Source organism: Camelus dromedarius, chromosome 8 (genome assembly GCF_036321535.1).
Source record: "Camelus dromedarius isolate mCamDro1 chromosome 8, mCamDro1.pat, whole genome shotgun sequence".
Taxonomy (NCBI): Eukaryota; Metazoa; Chordata; class Mammalia; order Artiodactyla; family Camelidae; genus Camelus; species Camelus dromedarius.
Window position 1 is genome coordinate 82,566,520 of NC_087443.1, and position 17,812 is coordinate 82,584,331.

The 17,812-nt window shown below is 57.6% G+C and overlaps 1 protein-coding gene across 33 annotated transcripts in view; it reads left to right on the forward strand.

Annotated features, from left to right (window-relative positions):
- Positions 1 to 687: 687 nt before the first annotated feature.
- JAKMIP3 (Janus kinase and microtubule interacting protein 3) overlaps positions 688 to 17,812 on the forward strand; it is a 108,005-nt gene continuing 90,880 nt past the window's right edge. For 15 of the 33 annotated variants that reach the window (XM_031462036.2, XM_031462039.2, XM_064488551.1 and 12 more), the window contains exons 1-2: positions 13,463 to 14,112; positions 14,538 to 14,682. The gene's annotated coding sequence lies outside the window, so the exon portion shown is untranslated. Of the gene's footprint in view, positions 815 to 1,277; positions 1,688 to 8,215; positions 8,546 to 13,459; positions 14,113 to 14,537; positions 14,683 to 17,812 lie in introns of those variants that run through there. The other 18 variants (XM_031462037.2, XM_064488558.1, XM_064488555.1 and 15 more) reach the window with 9 other exon arrangements.

Sequence of the window (17,812 nt, forward strand, 5' to 3'; positions counted from 1 at the left end):
AGTCCAGGTACCCCGGGAAGGCAAAAAGCCCACGGGGGAACGTTGTGCCCTGCACACGGGTTTCCATGGAGCAGTATTTGCTCCTCCTGCGCCGCATTCATGAGCCGGACCTCCTCCAGCGACTCTAAGGGGTGGGTGTGGGTATTCGTCCCACTTTGCGGATTAGCACTGAGACCTGGAGCCGGCAGCGGCGCTGGGCTGGGATCCTGGCGCCCCGCAGGCCCCGGAGGCGCGGCTTAACCGCGGATTTGTGGGTCTGAATCCGGAGCAAGGACATGATTTGCTCCACGCAAGGCTCCAAAAAGCACTTCTCTCTCCGCAGGGCGGAGAAAGGCAGCATTTGGAGATGGGAAGCCAGGAGTTAATGGTTAAAACACACACGTGCAGCACCTGCGTGCGTCTTCACGGCCGAAGTGCGGTGAGTCGTTCTCCCCAGGAACGTCCCTGGTGAACCCGCGCCCGCGCGCCGAGCAGCGCGGGCGGCCCCGAGGCGGCCCCTCTCCCCTCCCCCCTCCCCCGCACCCTCCCCGCCGCAGCCGGGTTATTTTCGGCAGCGCGGTTTCCTGGTTTTAATAGACCGCAAACCTGCTCCTTAAAAGCATAGGCGGGGCGGAGAAGGAAAAGACGAGGCGGGGAGGGGGTGTCGCGGAGCCGCGCGGCGGGGCGGGGAGTGCCGGGGGAGGGCCCGGGTTTGGGGCACCCGCGCGCCGTGACGCGCGCCCCCCGCCAGCCGCAGCGCCACTGCAATGGCTGAGCCGGGCCGTCGGACGCCGCCGCCCGGAGCCCCGGAGCCGCCCGCCCGCGGGGAGCCTCGGTGAGCAGCCCCGGCCGCCCCGGTCCCCGCGCGCCGCCGCAGCGCGGCCGGGCCTCTGCGCTGCGCCCGCGCCTGGCACCGTGCGTCCAGGGCCCGGGCGCCCTGCGCTGCGGGGCCGCGGGGTGGCCGGGTGGTGGCGGGGTGGCAGGGGCCGTTCGTTCCCACCCGCGGCCCGGGGGTGGCCCGTTAGGTTGCCTTGAGGTGGCCCCGCGGGTGGCCCGGAGGTGGCGGGGCGGCGGGGTTACGTCCCTCAGGCCGGGGTCTGTCAGCCGCGTCTCCCCTGCCGGCGGCGGGGGTCCTCTCTGCCTCCCCAGGCGTCCCCGGTGGTTCATCGGCCACCCCTCCGGACGGCGCTGGTTTCCCGGGAAGCGGTGGGCTTGGCGGCAGGCGCACAGGCCTGGGCGCGCGCGGGGACGCCGGCGCTGGGTGGGCGCGCAGGTGCTCGCGCCCGGGGACCGCGACTTGGCGTTTCCGCGTCGCCGACCGAGCTGCCCTCAGAAAGGCGCGGCCCTTGCGGTTTTTTGTTTTTTTTTTTGGTGTCCAGTTTTTTTTAATCTCCCGTGTTCCTGTTTCCGGGGGTGGTGGCGTAGCTGTCAGATGCTCAGAATAGGGGGAGCTACAGAATGAAGGGTTTCATTGGGTGCCAAGAGGAGGCACCGGCCTCCAGTTTTCCTAGAAAATCCCTTTGACCTCGTATCTCCGGAAAAGCGGAGGAGCGGTTGGGATTCTCAGCAGTTCTTCCCGCTCCGCATCTTGGGTTTGGATTCCTTATCCTTCCTACAGTAAAAGCTTCCCTGTGGCCTGCTGTCTGCACATGTAAGGAACAGATACGGCAGGTGGAGGCTCTGACTTGCAGGAAAACATCGCGAAATCGTAGGTGCCTTGGCTGCCACCGAGGGAGCAGGGAGCTGTTAGGTGCAGGGAGGACCCGCTGCGGGCCTGGGGTGGGGGGCTGCCCTGCCTTGAGTTGGGTGGAGGGAAAAGATTCCGGCAGTGTGTCTGGAGGGCCCAGGAGTAAAAGCGGGGCCAGGACCCTCCTAGCCCCTTCATGCTGTTTTGAGATTTTTTGATTGGGCCGGTGAATTAAGACTCACTTTGGCAACTACCCGCAATGATTTCCCCCACATTAATGGCAGACAGGGCCCTGCTTACCTCCTTGTAGGCTTCAGCATTAAGGAGCAACATTTTTCTGTTAAAGTGTTTCCAGGACCCATTAACAGAACGTTGACTGGCTTTCAGGAGGCAGGGGGTGGCATCACTGTCACCAAGTCTCAGGGTCTGGGGTTTTCAGTGCCACAAGTTTGCATTCACAATACCTGCAAGATTTAGGTTGTGAGCGATGGCATAACACTGAAAACCTGCTATGAAGAGGAGGAGAAAGGAAAGTGCTGATAAAAATGTCAGCCATGACACAGCGCCTGCTCTGTGCCGGCACCGTCCTGTTGCCCTGCCTGTGTTGAGGTGTGTAGCTGTCACCCTGAGAGCAGGCACAGGCTGCAGGAGGCCCAGAAGAGGCCTGAGGATAGAGGGGGTACCTCGGGAACCTGGCTTGGAACATGCCCTCGGCGTGCTGGCTGGAAGTGCAGCCTCACAGCCAGTCACCAGCAGTGAGAAGCCTGAGCCCAGGGGAGGGGACCGCCCTTGACTCAAGTCACGGAGGAGCGCTACCCCGTGTCTCTTAGGCATAGTCTAGGGACTGAGGGGACCTCACTGGGGCCTGCGCCCCGCACCAGGCTGCGTCTCCAGCTCTGCTGGCCCCACCCTGGAGTCTGCCTGCTCCTGGGCGAGGCCAAGTGCCTGGGCCCTTCCTCACCGGGGCTGGTCTGCCGTGAACTGGTCCCCAGTGGCTGTGCTGTGTCACAGTCCAGTGCGGAGTTGGGAGGCTGTGTCCTCGCACCCAGCAGGATTTCCTGCTGAAGGTGACTGGCCTGTGGCTGACCTCCGGGGAAGGGTCATGCCTCCCTGCTGATTTGCCCGTGGAAGAGGCTGCTTAAGTCAGTCACATCTGTGCACTCTGGGCAAGCGAGCTCGAGACCCCCACTCCCTCCCTGGCTCTGGGCTGCCAGGCTGCGGGTCCCCTAGAGCGATACCCAGCAGAGATCCTGCAGGCGAGGGTCCTTCCTTGCTGCCCTCCTCTGAGCCTCGGCCTCTGGCCCATGACTCACCCGAGCACTGGCCAACTCCAGCAGGATCTTGGGGGGGCCTCTGTGCAAGTCTCCCCAGTACACTGAGCCCTCGGGCTCCTTTGCGTCTGACTTTTGCTCCTCCCCTCCCTGATTATAAAATAAATTCTAAAATTATGGAAAAGTGATATCAAGACAGTCAGTACTACCCGAATGAATACCGGCACAGGTGACTCCTGTGCATGGACAGGTGCTGCTGGGGACTGGCTTCTGTCCCCCAAGTTCGTATGTTGAAGCCTTGGCCCCCAGTGTGTAGGTATTTGGAGGCGAGGTCTTTGGGAAGTCACTGGGGTTAGATGAGGTCGTGGGGTGGGGCCCCCAGCTGGGGTTAGTGCCCTTTGGAGAGACACCAGCCCGCTTACTCTGCCTGTGTCTCCTCCTGCCAGGCAGCGGGTTCTGAGATGCGTCCACGTGAACACTTCCCTCTTCTCTGCGGAGCCTTCCTGGCGGACGCGAGCCCATTTGTTGAGCCTTCTTCTACTGAAGCACACCTGGGCTTTCCTAACTTAGGCTCTTATAAACAAAGCTGTTAGGGATTTTTTTTTAAGATTTATATTTAACTAATTTTAGACTTACAGAAAAGTTGCAAAAGTAGTACCAAGTTCTGTAGGCTCCCCTGATACCAACATCTTCCGTGATACCTTCACGTAGTGGTCACAGTCAGAACCAGGACCTTACTTAGCGCTGCTGCAGCGCTGTTCACACGACGACGGACCTTCCTCACACCCACAGGTTCCCCCGACAGGCCTGTCCTGCTCCAGGGCCCCACCCGGGACCCACGCCGCGGGGCCTCTTTGGTCTCCTCCAACCTGGGACCCTTCTTTGGTCTTCTTTGTCTTTTAAAACATTGATATTTCTTGAAACTACGTACTGATCAGTTATTTTGCAAAATGCCCCCCAGTTTGTGTTTACCTGCTCTTTTCTCCCAGTGGGAATGGGGTTATTCGTTTTTTGCCTGGCCTCGGCAGTCCTGTCTTCACGGGCCACATCAGGAGGTGGCTGCGTCCACACGTCCCTTTGACAGCGATGTTGGGCCGTGTCGCTGGGTTTCTCCACGGTGAAGTGGCTGTCTTTCCATTCGCGGTCAGCAGGCACCTCGGGGAGACACTCTGAGCCCAGGCAAAGCCTGTTCCCCAAGCCCTCGCCGCCACAGGGTGTCCGGCACGTCTGGCGTCTCCGGTTATGACCGTGGTGTTTGCTGTCGGGACCCCCGTTTCCTTCTTTCCTTTCTGGTTGTGGGTTGGGAAGGAAAGCTGTGTCCCCGCCCCAGCCATCTACTTGATGACTTGTTCATATCCGCAGGGACACATGGATACGGCCCCATTCTAGGTTGAAGGCCAGTGTCAACGGTGTTTTGTCCAGCAGACAGTTCCCAGTGCTGGCTGCAGGATCAGCCTCAGGCTGGCTCCTGGGCTTTTTCAATAAGCCCATCTTATCTTTTTTCGTTCTTTTTTTTTTAAAGTTAAAATTGTTTTTCTTTTTTTTTTTTTTTTTTTTTTTTTTACTTTCTGGAACGGCAAGATGTTCCAGACTTGCCTGGTTCCACTATCATTGGTTCACGGTTTCTGTCATTGAGGGGTTTTGTTCTGTTTTGTTTTGTGTTTTTAATGGTCTTCACTGTTTGCTTGCTTCTGTGTTGGTTTTAAACGTCTGATTCTTTTGACTGGAAGGTGACTTACCTTTTTGCCTGGGGGCCTTGAGGCTGTTTTGTTTCGCTCTGGCATCTTACGGTTCTGCTCGGAATGTTTCCTAGTTGTTGGCTCTGGGTTGGTCTGCCTGGGTGCACCTGTGGAAATGGGTAGATTCGGGTCCTTTCCTGTAGATGGGGAGCTCCGTGCATCAGCGCTGCAGGTGTCAGCTCCGTGCCGCTGCCCTGCTCTCCTGCAGGGATCTGGGGAGAGGAATGCTGTCTCGTCCTCTCTCCCTCTGAGCCCTTTCCTGTCTGTGCCACTCCCTTCTCCTGGCCCTCAGCCTGCGATGCCCCATGGTAGATACGCATTTGACTTTGTTCTTTCCCGAGCACCTTATACTCTGTTTTCTCATTTTGGGGATAATTTTGGTTTTCTTTTCTTTCTTTTTTTTTTTTTTGGAGTTGGAGCAAAAGAGTTTGCCTTTTCTCTTCTCCCCATTTTTGGTCCATTGTAGTGCTTGAATTTCCAGTTCAGGGTGGTCTTCCACACCCTCAGCTGACGGTCTGAGGGCGCTTAATCCCGTGCGGGTTTAGTTTTCCTCTGTTTCACAGGTGCTTTGCCCCCACCCTGCCACCACCCAGCACGGGGAGGACTTGGCGGGACATTGTTGTTTCTTTTGTGTGAAGTTTTGTTTCCAGATTTTCTCCAGTTGTCTCCTGTGGGCTTTTTTCCTGTTCGTATCGATGAGATTGGGGTCTTTCACGAGACTTCCAGTTTAACAGCCCCTTTCCTGTCGGCCTGGGGCGTCCAGACGTGTTAGCGAGGTGAGCATGTGCTCCGATGACGGTGTCCTGGTCTCGAAGACCCAGCGTGTCGCCTTCTTTTCTCTTCTTTCTCTGGTTGCCAGTGAGAGGTTCCCTCTCTTTTTTGCCTTTTTTCTCCCCAGAAGCTCTGTCTGGGAGACTGAACTTCCAAATCATGCTGTCTGTTCACACCCTCTGGCCTCTTGGTTCACCCAGCCCTTCATCCGTCTTCACGTCACACGCCCGCCACTCCCCCACCGCCGCGGCCCCCAGCTCTGCTGAGATGTAATCGACACCTAAAATCGCGTACGCATAACGTGTGCGATGTGCTGATTTGACGCATTTGTAAGCTGAAAATGACTCCCACCGTAGGGTTAGCTGCTACCGCCATCCCATCACGTGTCCCCCGTATCTAAGTGTCCGTGGTTGGGACACTTAGACCCACACTCGTAGCAGCGCCTTGCCCGTGGCGGGGTCTGGGCCTCTAGTTCCGTGAGCCCCCTGCCCGCGGTCGGTGCGATGGCCCTTCCTGTGCTCGTGCACTGAGAGCGGCCTTCCGTCCGTGGCGGCCCACTGGCCCCGCCGCCCGTCCTCCCGTCCTCCCCGTGCTGGGCCGGGGCTTGGGGGGCAGGAGGGACAGTGGTGCTGGGCATAGCTGATTTTTCTCCTCTTACTCACGGTCACCTCGAGGTTTTGGTTGCCACGCCTTCAAGTAGCGCCAGGGGTGTAGTCTGGTGAAGAATGTCTGATGTTGTGAAATTCTTTTGTATTATTTAAGGAGATTTGTGGGGGGACTCGATTCTTATAAAACAGCCTACATTATCTTCCATGAGGAGCGTTCTTGTCCAGTCTTTCTGTGGGTGTGCGCCTCATTTCTGCAGGGAAGTCCCTAGGGGTGGGACTCCTGGGTCACAGGGCAGGTGTGTGTTTTATAAGAACCTGCCGACACCTCTCCCCAAACGGCCGCTCCATCTGGAGCGAAATTCCAGCTGCTCCACGTGCTTGCCATTCGGCGTTTGACCTTCTTCGGTCACCGGCGGCGGGGGACATCTCCCCGTGTACTGGTATGAGAGGCCCCCTCATGCGCGTGCTGCGCAGGCTGCAGCCTGCCCTTCCCCGGGCGCTCCAGGCCTCCCGGCGCGGAACGTGGTCTAAAGCCCCGCGCAGCTGAGTCCGAGGGGAGCCCTTGGCTACGGGGTAGGTTGTGGCCTCCTGGACGGTCGGGGGCAAAACTAGCAACAGTGTTGAGAGAAGATGTTTCATGACTTTATCTTGAACTTTTTAATTCGAATTTGAGACCATAGATAGTTATTTTTTAGCTTTGTTTTTCCGCCTCCTTTCTCTTAGGCTGAGATTCTCGGCTCCTAATGCCATGCAGGATTACTTCTTTGCTTTATTCTATCGCGTGCATGCTAGTTTCAAAATAACCATCTCCACGCGTGAGCCAGCGCGGCCCGAGGGGGAGCTCACGATGGCTTTGCGCTTCTTTCCGTCGGTCACTCACTAGGTGCGCTTGCATCGCTCGCTCTCACTCTTCAGGGTTTGCTTTGCTTTCATGTTCATTTAATTTTGCTTTGGCCCTGTGCTCAAACACGGAGGTCCATAAACCAAGGAGCCTTCGCGGCAGACAGCTTCACCCTTGCCTTTCTCACACTTTCCTCTCTCCTCTGTGGTAAGACTTCTTTCTTTCTTTCTTCTTTCTTTTTGAAGCCTGCGCTCTACCACTGAGCTGCCCCCGCCCCCCGGTAATATTTCTTACAGTAGTTTTTGGTTCATGTTTCCACTTGACAGTAATACAAGCAAGCACGTGTGTATTCCCACGTGTCCCCTCCCGTCTCAGGGAAGGGGTGGCCCGCGGTGACGCTGCTGTTCCCCTGGCCGCGTCCGCTGGGTACCAGGCCTCAGCATGCCTCCACATCCCCGCGCGGAGGGTGCCCACCGTCCTTTCCACGCTGCACACTGCTCCCTGCAGGGCGGCGTCTTCGCTGAGTCAGCTAGCTCTCTGTCTACGAACATTTGGGTTGTTTCCAGCCTTTTGCTCCTAGAAATAGTTCCACTGTGACAACCCTTGTGCGTTCACGGTTTTCATAGACTTCCAAGCGTATCTTTGGCTAGATTCTTAGAAGTGGGATTTCTAGGCCAAAAGGAGAATGACTGTGTCGTTCTGCTCCGTGTTGCCAAAATCCCCTCCCCAGGAGCTGCACTCTTGTGTGCGCCCCACCAGCGACGTGGAGAGCCTGGCTCTCCAGCCTCCCCTCAGGCGATGCTGTCAAACTCCTGGGGCTTTGCCAGGGAGGGCTGAGGGCTGGAAATTTCAGTCTGGTTTTATATGCATTTCTCTCACCGTGAGTGAAGCTGAGCGTCTTTCCTTGCCTTTAAGGGCTGCTTTCGTTTCACTTCATGTGAACAGTTTGTTTGTATCTCTTCCCAGCTTTTCCCATTTTTCTCTGAGGTTGTTTGGCTACCTTTTCCTTAATTTTCAGAAGTTTCTTATATGTTGGCCCGTGACCGAGGGTGCAAGTTGTGCACATTTCCCCATTTTGTTGTCTGTTCGCTTATGGTGAGGTCTCCTTTCCTTGTTTCCCGGGCAAAATCACGTGTTCGTTCATCCTTTGACCAAGGTTGGCTTGTCCCGCCCCGCCCCACCCGGCGGGGGCGCCGCTGCACTCCGCGGCACCCACTTGCTGGTGGCTTCTGAGTGCCCTAGTTCTCAGCGCCCTCCCAAGCCCCTTCTCCCACCCTCACCGGCCCACACAGTCTCTTCAGGGCTCCTGGGCGTGGTTTGGGGATGGCACCCGTAGACTGCGGATGGCGCAAAGCCTGTGCTCTCCACCCTGCTTCGCGGGGTGCGGTGGCGATGCTGGGTGTCTGGAAGCCTGGCAGCCTCTGCAGGGACCTCTCGGAAGCCTTGCCCTCAGGATGTGCACCCTGATGACGCCGCCACCCCGTGGGAGCACGCTGCGTGAGCGACACCTGAGCTCCCAGCCCCCTGCTGAACCAGAGCCAGGCTCGGTGCAGGAGCCCGGCCGCAGCCCCTCCGGACACCACCTCGGGCGGGAAGGAGCCTCCCCGCTGAGCCTCGTGCAGGCTCCTGACCGCACAGCCCGGAGCCAAGTAAGTGGTGGTTCTAAGCCAGCAAGTGCCGGGGCGGTTTGCTGATGCAGCAGAGGCGATGGGAGAGAGGCAGCGCTTCACCGTCTTTCGGTGGAAGACGTTTCCGTTGGGCTTGTTTGCTTGTTTTTGCTTCTCTGCTCGCTCCGTTTGTGCTGAGAGGAAGTTTGGGGAGGTTCACGAATTATGACAGCGTCACGGCCGACTTGCCTGCAGCTCAGAAGTGCCTTCCTTAATTTCCGCTTCACATCTCCACTGATGTATTTGGGTTGAAATCTCTTTTATTTTGTGCTTTCTGTTTGTTCCACCTGTTTTTCTTCTTTCCTGCGTTGACTGAGGTGTTTTTCCCACTCTCTTCTATTTCAACGTTGTATATTCTGTTTTCTATTATTTGCATGATCGGTGTGAAAAAACAGCAGCAGAATTAACTTATCGCCGGCCGCAGTGCACGCTTGCCCCTCCCAGGTGACGCAGAGACTTGGGACTGGTCACCTCAGCTCGGCCCTCTCCTCACTGTTACCGTCTGGCATTTGTAACACCGCTAGAAACTGTTGTTAGTTTCTTACCGTCTTTTTTATTTCCTCATATATTTAGCAGTTTCCGTCCTCTGGCCTCTCAGACCTCCGTTTGGAACCACTTTCCTCCTGCCCGAGGCAAGTCCTCCGGTTTCCTCTGTTCGCTGCTGGCATCCACTCTCTTGTCCCTGTTTGCTTGCTTGCTTGCTTTCTTTTGTCTGAAAAATTCTTTCAAGAATGAGGTGGGGGGAGGGTGTAGCTCAGTGATAGAGCAGGTGCTTAGCGTGCTGGAGGTCCTGGGTTCAATCCCCAGTGCCTCCTGTAAAAAAAAAAACCTCATTTTCTCCCCCTGCCCTTCCTTGCTGAAATACAAATTAAATTATACAATAAATAAATAAAATATTTTTAAAAGAATGTAGGAGAAATGTATTTTTACTGGGGATGGAATTCCGGCGTGGCAGGTATTTTGAAGCACATTGAACACTTTATTCCATCATTTTATGGCTTCCGTTGTTCTGATGAGAAGTTGGTCATGGGTCTAACTGCCCTTCCTTTGACCACAAGCTTTTTTCCTCTGGCAGATTTTATTATTGTTTGTCTCCATTTCTTTTTTCCTCTCGTTTCATTGTGACGTGTCTGGCTTTTCACTGACTTCGACTCTTTGGATTGATGGCTGTCGTCCGTGCCGGAGAGTTCGCAGGCACGCCTGCAAATCTCGCGTCAGAGGTTTTCGTTTTCCCTCCGCGGGGACGCCTCGCCCGGCCTCTGTGTCGCGTTCTGCCGTTGCTGTGCCCCTCTGGGCCACGTCTGCTGAAGCACGCGCTGCCCAGCCCGCCGCCAGGCGCCCCCTGAGCGCTGACCCCGGTTACTGGGTCTGTTTCTCTGAAGCGCTGTCTGATTCAGGTTTGCGATCTCACGTCCCAGTATCTTCTACCCTGTGATACCATTTTCAAGCTTGTGACTTACTTCTTTAAAAAAAAAATAGAACGAGATCGTGCGTGGGGGGCAGAGGGGGAGGGGACTCTGCGCGCTCTGCTCAGCTGTGCTGTGAACCTGAAACTGCTCCAAAGAGGAGAGTCTGTTTAAGAAACAGGGAGGGCTGCCCTGTGGCTGGTGTTTGCTGATTCTGTGTCTGAAGGTTGCTTTCCTGTTTTTGAACTTGCTCGCTTGCCTGGTTTCCTGGTTCCCCGGGTGTCATTAGCTGTACGTTAGTCACTGTCCTTGAATGTTTGTTCGTGGGCCTAAGGCCTTGGGTGAACGTACCCGTCTCGGGGGGGTCGCGAGGGCTCCTGCCTGGCAGCGGGGCGCCCGGGGGGAGCACTCCAAGCACCCCCCCCCACAGCCTGGAGGCCCTGGGGCTAGGCCGGTCACCTGCGTGCAGGGACCGTCTGTTGTCCCCGCTCCTCGGGGCTGGGCTTCCCTGCTGCTGCTGCCCCCACGCTGCCTTCCCTGCCGTCTGGGGAGCGGGGCGGGGGTGTGGGTGTGCGAGCACAGTTCTGAGTAGCCCCCGAGCTTAGCCTGGGGAGGGGAGGTGGCCCGTGGAACTCCCCACTCCAGCAAGTGCACTTCCTCCGCCTCCTCCGTGTGAGGTGCTGCCTCAGGGGAAAGCTGCCTTGGTCTTTCCACGATGCGCTGTCTCTCCACCCAGGTGGCCCCCAATCTGGCCTCTCAGGATCTCTGTTGCTTTTCGGTGGGCAGAGAGTTAGTTCTGATCTGACCAGCCCACCATTACCTGAGAAAGAGCTCTGAAGTCCTCCCTGCTTCCGTGGAGCACCGACAAGGGTTTGAGATGCTGGTTTCTGTCCTGCGTGGAGCAGTGAGAGCAGAAACTGGCTATTTCAAGTAGGACTGCGAGCTCGAGGCCACACTGCTGTGGCTCCAAGTCTGTTGTGTTGTGACCACAGGTGGACCAGGGGCTTTTTCTCTGTGAACTTGGAAGATGATGTGTACTGAGGTATCCGCCTCCTAAGACAGTGTCCAATCCAGGGCTAGCGCCGGCGTCAGGCACGGCTTGGAGAAGCTGGCAGACCAAGTGGGGTTCAGTTCACGTCAGGGACAGGCCTGGATGCCATGCTCCCTCTCCTGATGACTGCCCACCGAGACGTTTAGAAATGCGTGTGTGTGTGAAAGACACCAAGTGGCTTCTGCTGTGGACAAGCTCAGGGAGTAACTTCTGGGTTAACGTTTCTCGTACCTCCCATGACAGGGCGCAGACCGACACAGGAGGCCATTCAGAAGTTAGGGAGCTGGGGGACAGAGCGGACGGTGAGCTGTGGGGCTGACGGGGGTGGGTGGGCCTGGAAGAGTCCAGACAGAGCCGCCCTGCGGGGCTGACACCCGAAGCTGGGCGAGAGTCAGGTAGAGGCAGGGCCTGATTCAAGGCGGTGTCACCTCAGCGCTGGGTGTGGTCAAAAGAGAGTTGAGAAGGGGCAGCACCATGGACAGCACTGCAGGCTACGACGAGGTCAGGTCTGGAAGGAAGGCTGAGGGAAAGCCGAGGGTAGGGCGCCTGCGTCAGCTGGCTGGTGCACCGCCGGCGGGTCTGAGCCGCACGAGCTGCCTGCCTCTGCTTTAATTAACGCCTTTTCTTGCCTCACTGTGTTTTTTTCCCTCTAATTCCATCTGAACTTGGGACCCTGGTCAGCAGAAGACTAAGGAGCCACTCCTTTCTTCTCTCCCACCAGGGTCTGAGCCCACCGTGGTCCATTGGTGCCATCCAACACCAGGGCGTTGAGGGACTCAGCACCTGGCCTTCCCCCCTTGCGGTTCCCGGTCCTCAGGCGCCTCCCTCCTCAAGTCTTGTTTGAACACCCTCTGGTGGCATTGCACCTGCCTCAGTCCCTGAACTCTCCACAGCACGTGCACATAGCCCCACCTGAATTTTCGCTGGGCGCCGTCAGCTGCACTGGGACGGGTGGTACCCTGGCCTGTCGGTCCTCGGCCAGCATCACCTGCTGGTTTGCAGTCAGTCAGTACCTGTCTTTTCAAAAGCCTGGCTCAAGAGTCTGTGCCCAGTGTGGCCTCGTTCCTGGTGGGCGGCCCCGAGCCCAGGTTTGTGCTCTGAAGAGCAGGGTGCTAGAAGCAGGGCTCGCAGCGGGAGGGGTGACATGCCTGGCGGGGCCTGGTCTGTAGGAGCAGATCTGTACTCATCCCCAGCGTCCCTGCTCCTTGCTCACTGGTGTTCACATCAAATTCATTAAATCACAACTGTGGATGGTCCTCCTGCCCTGTTCTGCAACCAGAGAAACCCTCTGAAATTTGAACGCCCCCCAAGAAGAGACCTCACAATCTGGAAAGGGGCCCATCTCTGGTGTCGGTGGTTCCTGGGGAGAGGGTGAGGGGTAGGGTGGGGTCTCCCTGATGCTGGTGCCACTGTCTGGGTTCAGGGGACTCCTAGCACATCGCCAGGCTGAGCCCAAGGCACGTGCGGAGATCGGCCGCACCGTGCCATGCGGGCACGCTCCCTGTAGCAAGGGAGAGGAGATCGTCTAAAAGACCTTGAGGGAACAGGACTCTTCTTTTAAGAGCAGCAGCGAGAGCCAAAACTGAGATTCTGCTGACTGCCCTTCCCCGTTAGCTGTTCTGGACGTGCCCTGCTTCCTTTGCCGTGTGTGGCTTTCAGAGGACTGACCTTGTGGTCGATACACGGCTGAGGCCAGCACCCGTGTTCATGCCCCAGGCTGGCCACCACCACTTGGCCACCTGAGAGCGGGTGTTCCACGTGGCTGTCCTAGAAGCAGCCAGCTCTCAGGGCTGGGCAGCGCCTCACGACAGTGCTCGTAGCTAAGCTCTGAATTGGGGGGCAGCGTGTGTCTGACCTGGGTCTCAGGGCCTGTGGCCTTGTGGGGGTCCCCAGCCAGGGTGCAGTTGGGGGCCGGATGAGGGGACACCCCAGGGCACAAGGGCATCATGGAGCAGGTGGATGCAGGCTCGAGGCTCTCGGAGGCTCCTGTCGTGGAAGGAGAGGCTCTGGTTGAGCCTGGAAGGGTGCGGTGGGCGGGGGCTGCTGGGGGCTGCTGTCCCCTTTGGGGACACTTCCTCCAGTTTTCCACCTAATTTTGCATGAGAGCACTGGGCTGAGGACTCCACCTCCTAAGACAACGTCTTAGGCAGATGAGGCTTCAGGTGGCTGCCGTGTTCCCTGGTGGGTGGGATGGTGGCCCTTCCATGCCGAGGACCCCAGCCCCTCTGCGGCGAGAGCACGAGTCCTGGTGTTGAGCGGTCAGGACAGCTTCCCGCAGCGAGCCCTGGGCATCTAGGGCGAGGTCTCGCACGTGTTACTCTGTCCTGTGTGTTCTCGCGCTAAGTTTTGGCCTGTTGATGGTGTTTCAGGGTCCCTTGATATCAGGTAAATGTCCCTGGGTGCCCCCCTTCTGTGGCGCGCTCTGCCAAGTTGGGGACATAACACCGTAGCACGAGGAGATGGAGCCGTTAGTGCCAGCGGGACTCAGGCCCTGCAGGGGAGCAGCCCTCTGCAGGCCCTGCAGGGTTCCCGCCCTCCTGCGCCTCCGGGACGCACCTCGCTGGGCCGTGCTGGGGCTGAGCGGACAGACTGCGTGGACACAGCGAGCTGGCGGTCACTCCTCCCAGCCATCGCCTGTGTGTCCTTCTCGCCTCTTGTGGCCTCACACACGGCCATCTCTTCCTCTTCCCCGCACGGCAGGCGTGTGGGGCCCGGGGCTGGGCCCTTGTGGCGGGGACAAGGGCAGCTGTGTCCTGTGTTTTCAGCCCCGTGAGAGGGGCGTTCGCTCCAGTTCCAGCCTAGGACAAGTGTCCGCCTCATTCAGCCGGCCTGAATGTGCCTTTTGTTCGTGGAGGCTTGGGGTGAAGCACGCCGGTTAGCGTGGAGCACAGTGGTGCCGTGTTTGCACTGTGTCCAGGGCCGCAGTGCAGGGAGGGGGGTGTGGCCTCCCGGCAGGAGGGAGGACCACACTCGGGCGCTCCGGGCTGGGTCGGCTCTGCCAGTTCTCCCGTTCCGAGCCCCTTGTGTAGTTACACGCCGCCCCATGCTCTTCTCACAGTGACTGTCCCAGGGTGCCTCGGGGCTGCTCCATGGTGAGTGTGCTTCGTCCTCCCGTGAGGATGCGATTTGTACCAGCAACAGGCAGGTGGGCGTGGGCTGAGGTCAGACCTGAGCCTGCGCTGGTGCTGTGGGCTGGGAAGGTGTTCAGGTGCAGGGCTGTTTCCACCTGATGAAGGATTTGTTTAGCACTTAGGGGTGGACGTGCAGACTGGGGGCCAGGGAGTTCATTTCTGATGTTGCGGTGGACGGGGCTCTGGAACCAGTTAACGTGTGCGGTCGTGTTACCTGCAGAGCAGGGACTGGCGTGCCCTGAGAGCAGTCTCGGGAGAGCGGGGGGCTGTGCCTTCCAGGGGAGCTCCTCGCACAGCTCAGGGTGACGCTCGGAGCCACAGACTCACCGGGTGGAGCTGCCGAGGTCCCCACTACATTCTCCGCCTGTGTTCCTTCTGCCACACAGGCTTTTACGCAGACGCACGTGTGGAAAGATTCATGAAATCAGCCACCTAAAGCCCCAGGGCGGTGATGCACAGGCTGTGGGAAAGGCACCCTGGTCCTGATGCAAGGCACGCTGGGAAACGGAGCTTCGGCTCCGGATTCCGCAGGTGAGCCCCCAAGCCAGCCCCAGAGGCGCCGTGGGGCCTCGCTGCTCTGGCTCACAGGGCGGCGTCCTGGTCCTCCCCGTGCTCGTCCCCCGTCCCCAGGCTCTTTGTGTACCAGCCGAACAGGGATGTCACTGGACCGGCTCGCGCTACGTGGGGGCTGCTTGCTGTCCACGCTTCTGGATGATGAGTGTCTCCATCCAAGCCCAAACAGCTGTCCACACTGCCGACAGGAGGGACCTGGCTTCTGTCTCAGGTGCCTTTCAGCTGCACTGCTGGTGCCAGAACATTCTTAGGTTTTGCTGAACTCCCCAGCAGGCGGGAGGAGAGCCCATCTTCCCTAGCGAGCTTTCCTCTCGAAGCGTCTGGTGCTGCCAGAGCCCGCGGGGTAGAGGTCAGCTTCCCCGCCGGGAGCAAGTGTGTGTGGGTCCTTTGCCGGCTGGCCCAGGGCCTACCAGGAGCATCAACCCCCAGCCGCGGGAGTGCGTGTCCCCAGTCTTTGATGTGAGCCAAGACTGGCCATGAGTCTTATTCCTTCCTGGAGTGAGGCCGTTTTAGTGAGGGTGATGCTGTGAATGATCAGCTTGTCCAAGTCAGGAGGGACCCTGAAAACACCAATGTCCACGTGAACGTAAGTAGAGACAGTGCCATACGTGACAACCACAGCCACAGGCGACAGGCAAGCTGTCCTGGGAAGGAGGGCCGGGGGCTGCGGCCCTCTGTGTCTGGCCCCACCCCGGGCCAGGAGGGCAGCCCCTCAGGGTGTCTGACCTGCAGGATTGCACCAAAGCTGCCTGGTCTTCATTAAGCTGGAAGAGTGGCCTTAGGATGGACATGGCAGCCACAAGTTTGCAGGACGGAGGCAGGTGGACAGTGGGATCGGGCCGCGGCCAGGTTCCCAGGCTTCACCGCGGCCCATCCGCTCTCACTGCCGTGCAGACCCACGGGCTCAGATTTCTGGGACAAAGCTGACTTTACACTGAGGAGAGTCAGAGGGGACTGAAATAGAGCAGCTGCTAAAAAGGAAATGGAATTGCTGGCAAGATGGCCAAGGAAGATAGCCACACTGTCCTCCACCCTCTCCCTGGAACGCTGGATGGAAGGCACCGGAATTCTGCCTCCCTCATTTTACAGGGGAGGGTGGGCGAGAGAGAGAGAAAGGAAGGAGAAATTGATCTGGGAATTAGGGGAGAAAGCTGCCCCCGGAGCTATGCACTGGGGCTGCTGCTGCTGGGTGGGGCTGCTGTCCCCGGCAGAGCCCTGCATCTTCACGCCCGCGCTGGGACGGAGGAGGAGGCACACCTCTGCTGCGGGAACTGTGCCTCCGCCCCGGCGCAGCGCTCAGCCCCATCCCGAGTGGCCCCACTAGCCCTGAGAGGTGACCGGGGACTTGGTGTGTCTCTGCTCCCTCTGGGTGGGGAGAGCATTTTAGGGAGATTCTTAAGAGCCAAGTCTGTGCCTCTCCCAAGTTTGAGGCAAACTCCCCACCCGGAGGGGTGGAAAGACGGGTCCCAGTCCGTGACCCTGGGGTGGGGGTGGGGCAGAAGCAGACACTGCCCGCTCGGAAGGACAGGGAGAAAACGGGGCGATTGTTCTAACAGATACAGTAAAAGCGTTTGATAAGTGGCAACACCCACTCACATTTTTTTTTAAAGTGCACTTAGCAAGTTGGGACCACAGATCGATGCTTTACCCCAATAGAGGGAATGTACCAGTCAGTGTAATGCTGGACCATTAGAAGGGTTTCTCTCTGAGAAAGAAAACAAGAGAGAGATGCTAATATCATTGCTTCTCCTCAGCAGCATGTGGGCGCACCAGAAATTAACACAACGCTGTAAACCGACTATACTTCAACACAAAAAAAATTTGTAAGGAAAAAAAAAGTGTGTGAAAGTCCTGCTCTGCACAGGAACGTGGGAGAAGTCACGTGCAAATGCAGACTGGGAAGGAAAGGGCAAAACCGCCCTTCTCCAGAGAGGGTAGAGATGAACTATTAGAATGTATGAAATTTACGAAGACTCAGTTAAAAAAAAAAGAAAAGAAGCCAAATCTGAAGAATAACAAGGTGGAGGAGATGGCCTGTGGGACCAAGATTGACAAGAGACCAGCATGAGGAGCAGACGGCCTGGAGCCCCGTGGAAACGGGAGGTGGTGCGGCCAGGCTGGCACTGTCAGAGCAGCGGGAGGGGGCGTGCGTGCTCAGGGTCCCCACGGGAAGCCCCGCCCCTGTTGAAAAGACAATCTGTGAAATCTTTAGAACGAAACTTGGGGTGATGTCTTTTTTTTTTTTTAACTTAGTCTTTGTAAATTTTTTTTTTAATCGGAGCGCAGCCAGTTACAACGTGTAGGATGGTGTCTTAGTGCACTAGGGAAACATTTAAGATTCCATAGAGCAGAGGAAAAGATGGCTAGGATGATTGCATCTAAAGTTTCTGCAGGACGGAAGACAGCCTGGAACTGGGAAAGACCAGCCAGGACATCACCAGCAAAGGATTAATACCCAGAACACACAATGGGCTCCTTCAAAGCAACCAAGTGTTAGCGAACATGAGTCATGTGCCCGGCGCACAGTGAGGCCAAAAAATATCAAAACGTCGGAGTTTGGAGCAGAGCAAGGGGAACGGGTGGCTCGTGCCCCCAAAAACCTGAGCTTCCCAGAAGGCTTCAGCAGAGCCCAGGGTCTGCGGTCAGCTGTGCACAATTCTCTGGCTGATGGTGCTCAGTCCTAGGTGCCAGAAGATCTGGGGGCCGCGTGCTCATGGCCACCAAGTAGCTAATTTCTTCCACTTGGTGGTGGTTTTTAGCATCTGAGAAACTCAGGAAACATGTGTGAAACACTGTTATCGGGGTCTTTCAGAGAGGGGCTACCGCAGAGGATCTGGGGAGGGTCTGTCCCGGGAAGGACCCATAGGGTCCTGCTCAGTTACAATCCCCCCCCTTTCCTCTGATACTGCTCAGTCTGGCGGAGAGCAGGTGATGGACAAGGAGGGGATAGTATTTTGGACAGAGAGGGTCATCATCATCTTGGCAGAGGAGCTCGCCTTCACTCCCCAATCCCGTTTCATCCTTTCCCAAATCTTTCAAGGGTTGGGGTGACAACCACTCTGGCTACTTCCTGCTGAAATAAGGCACA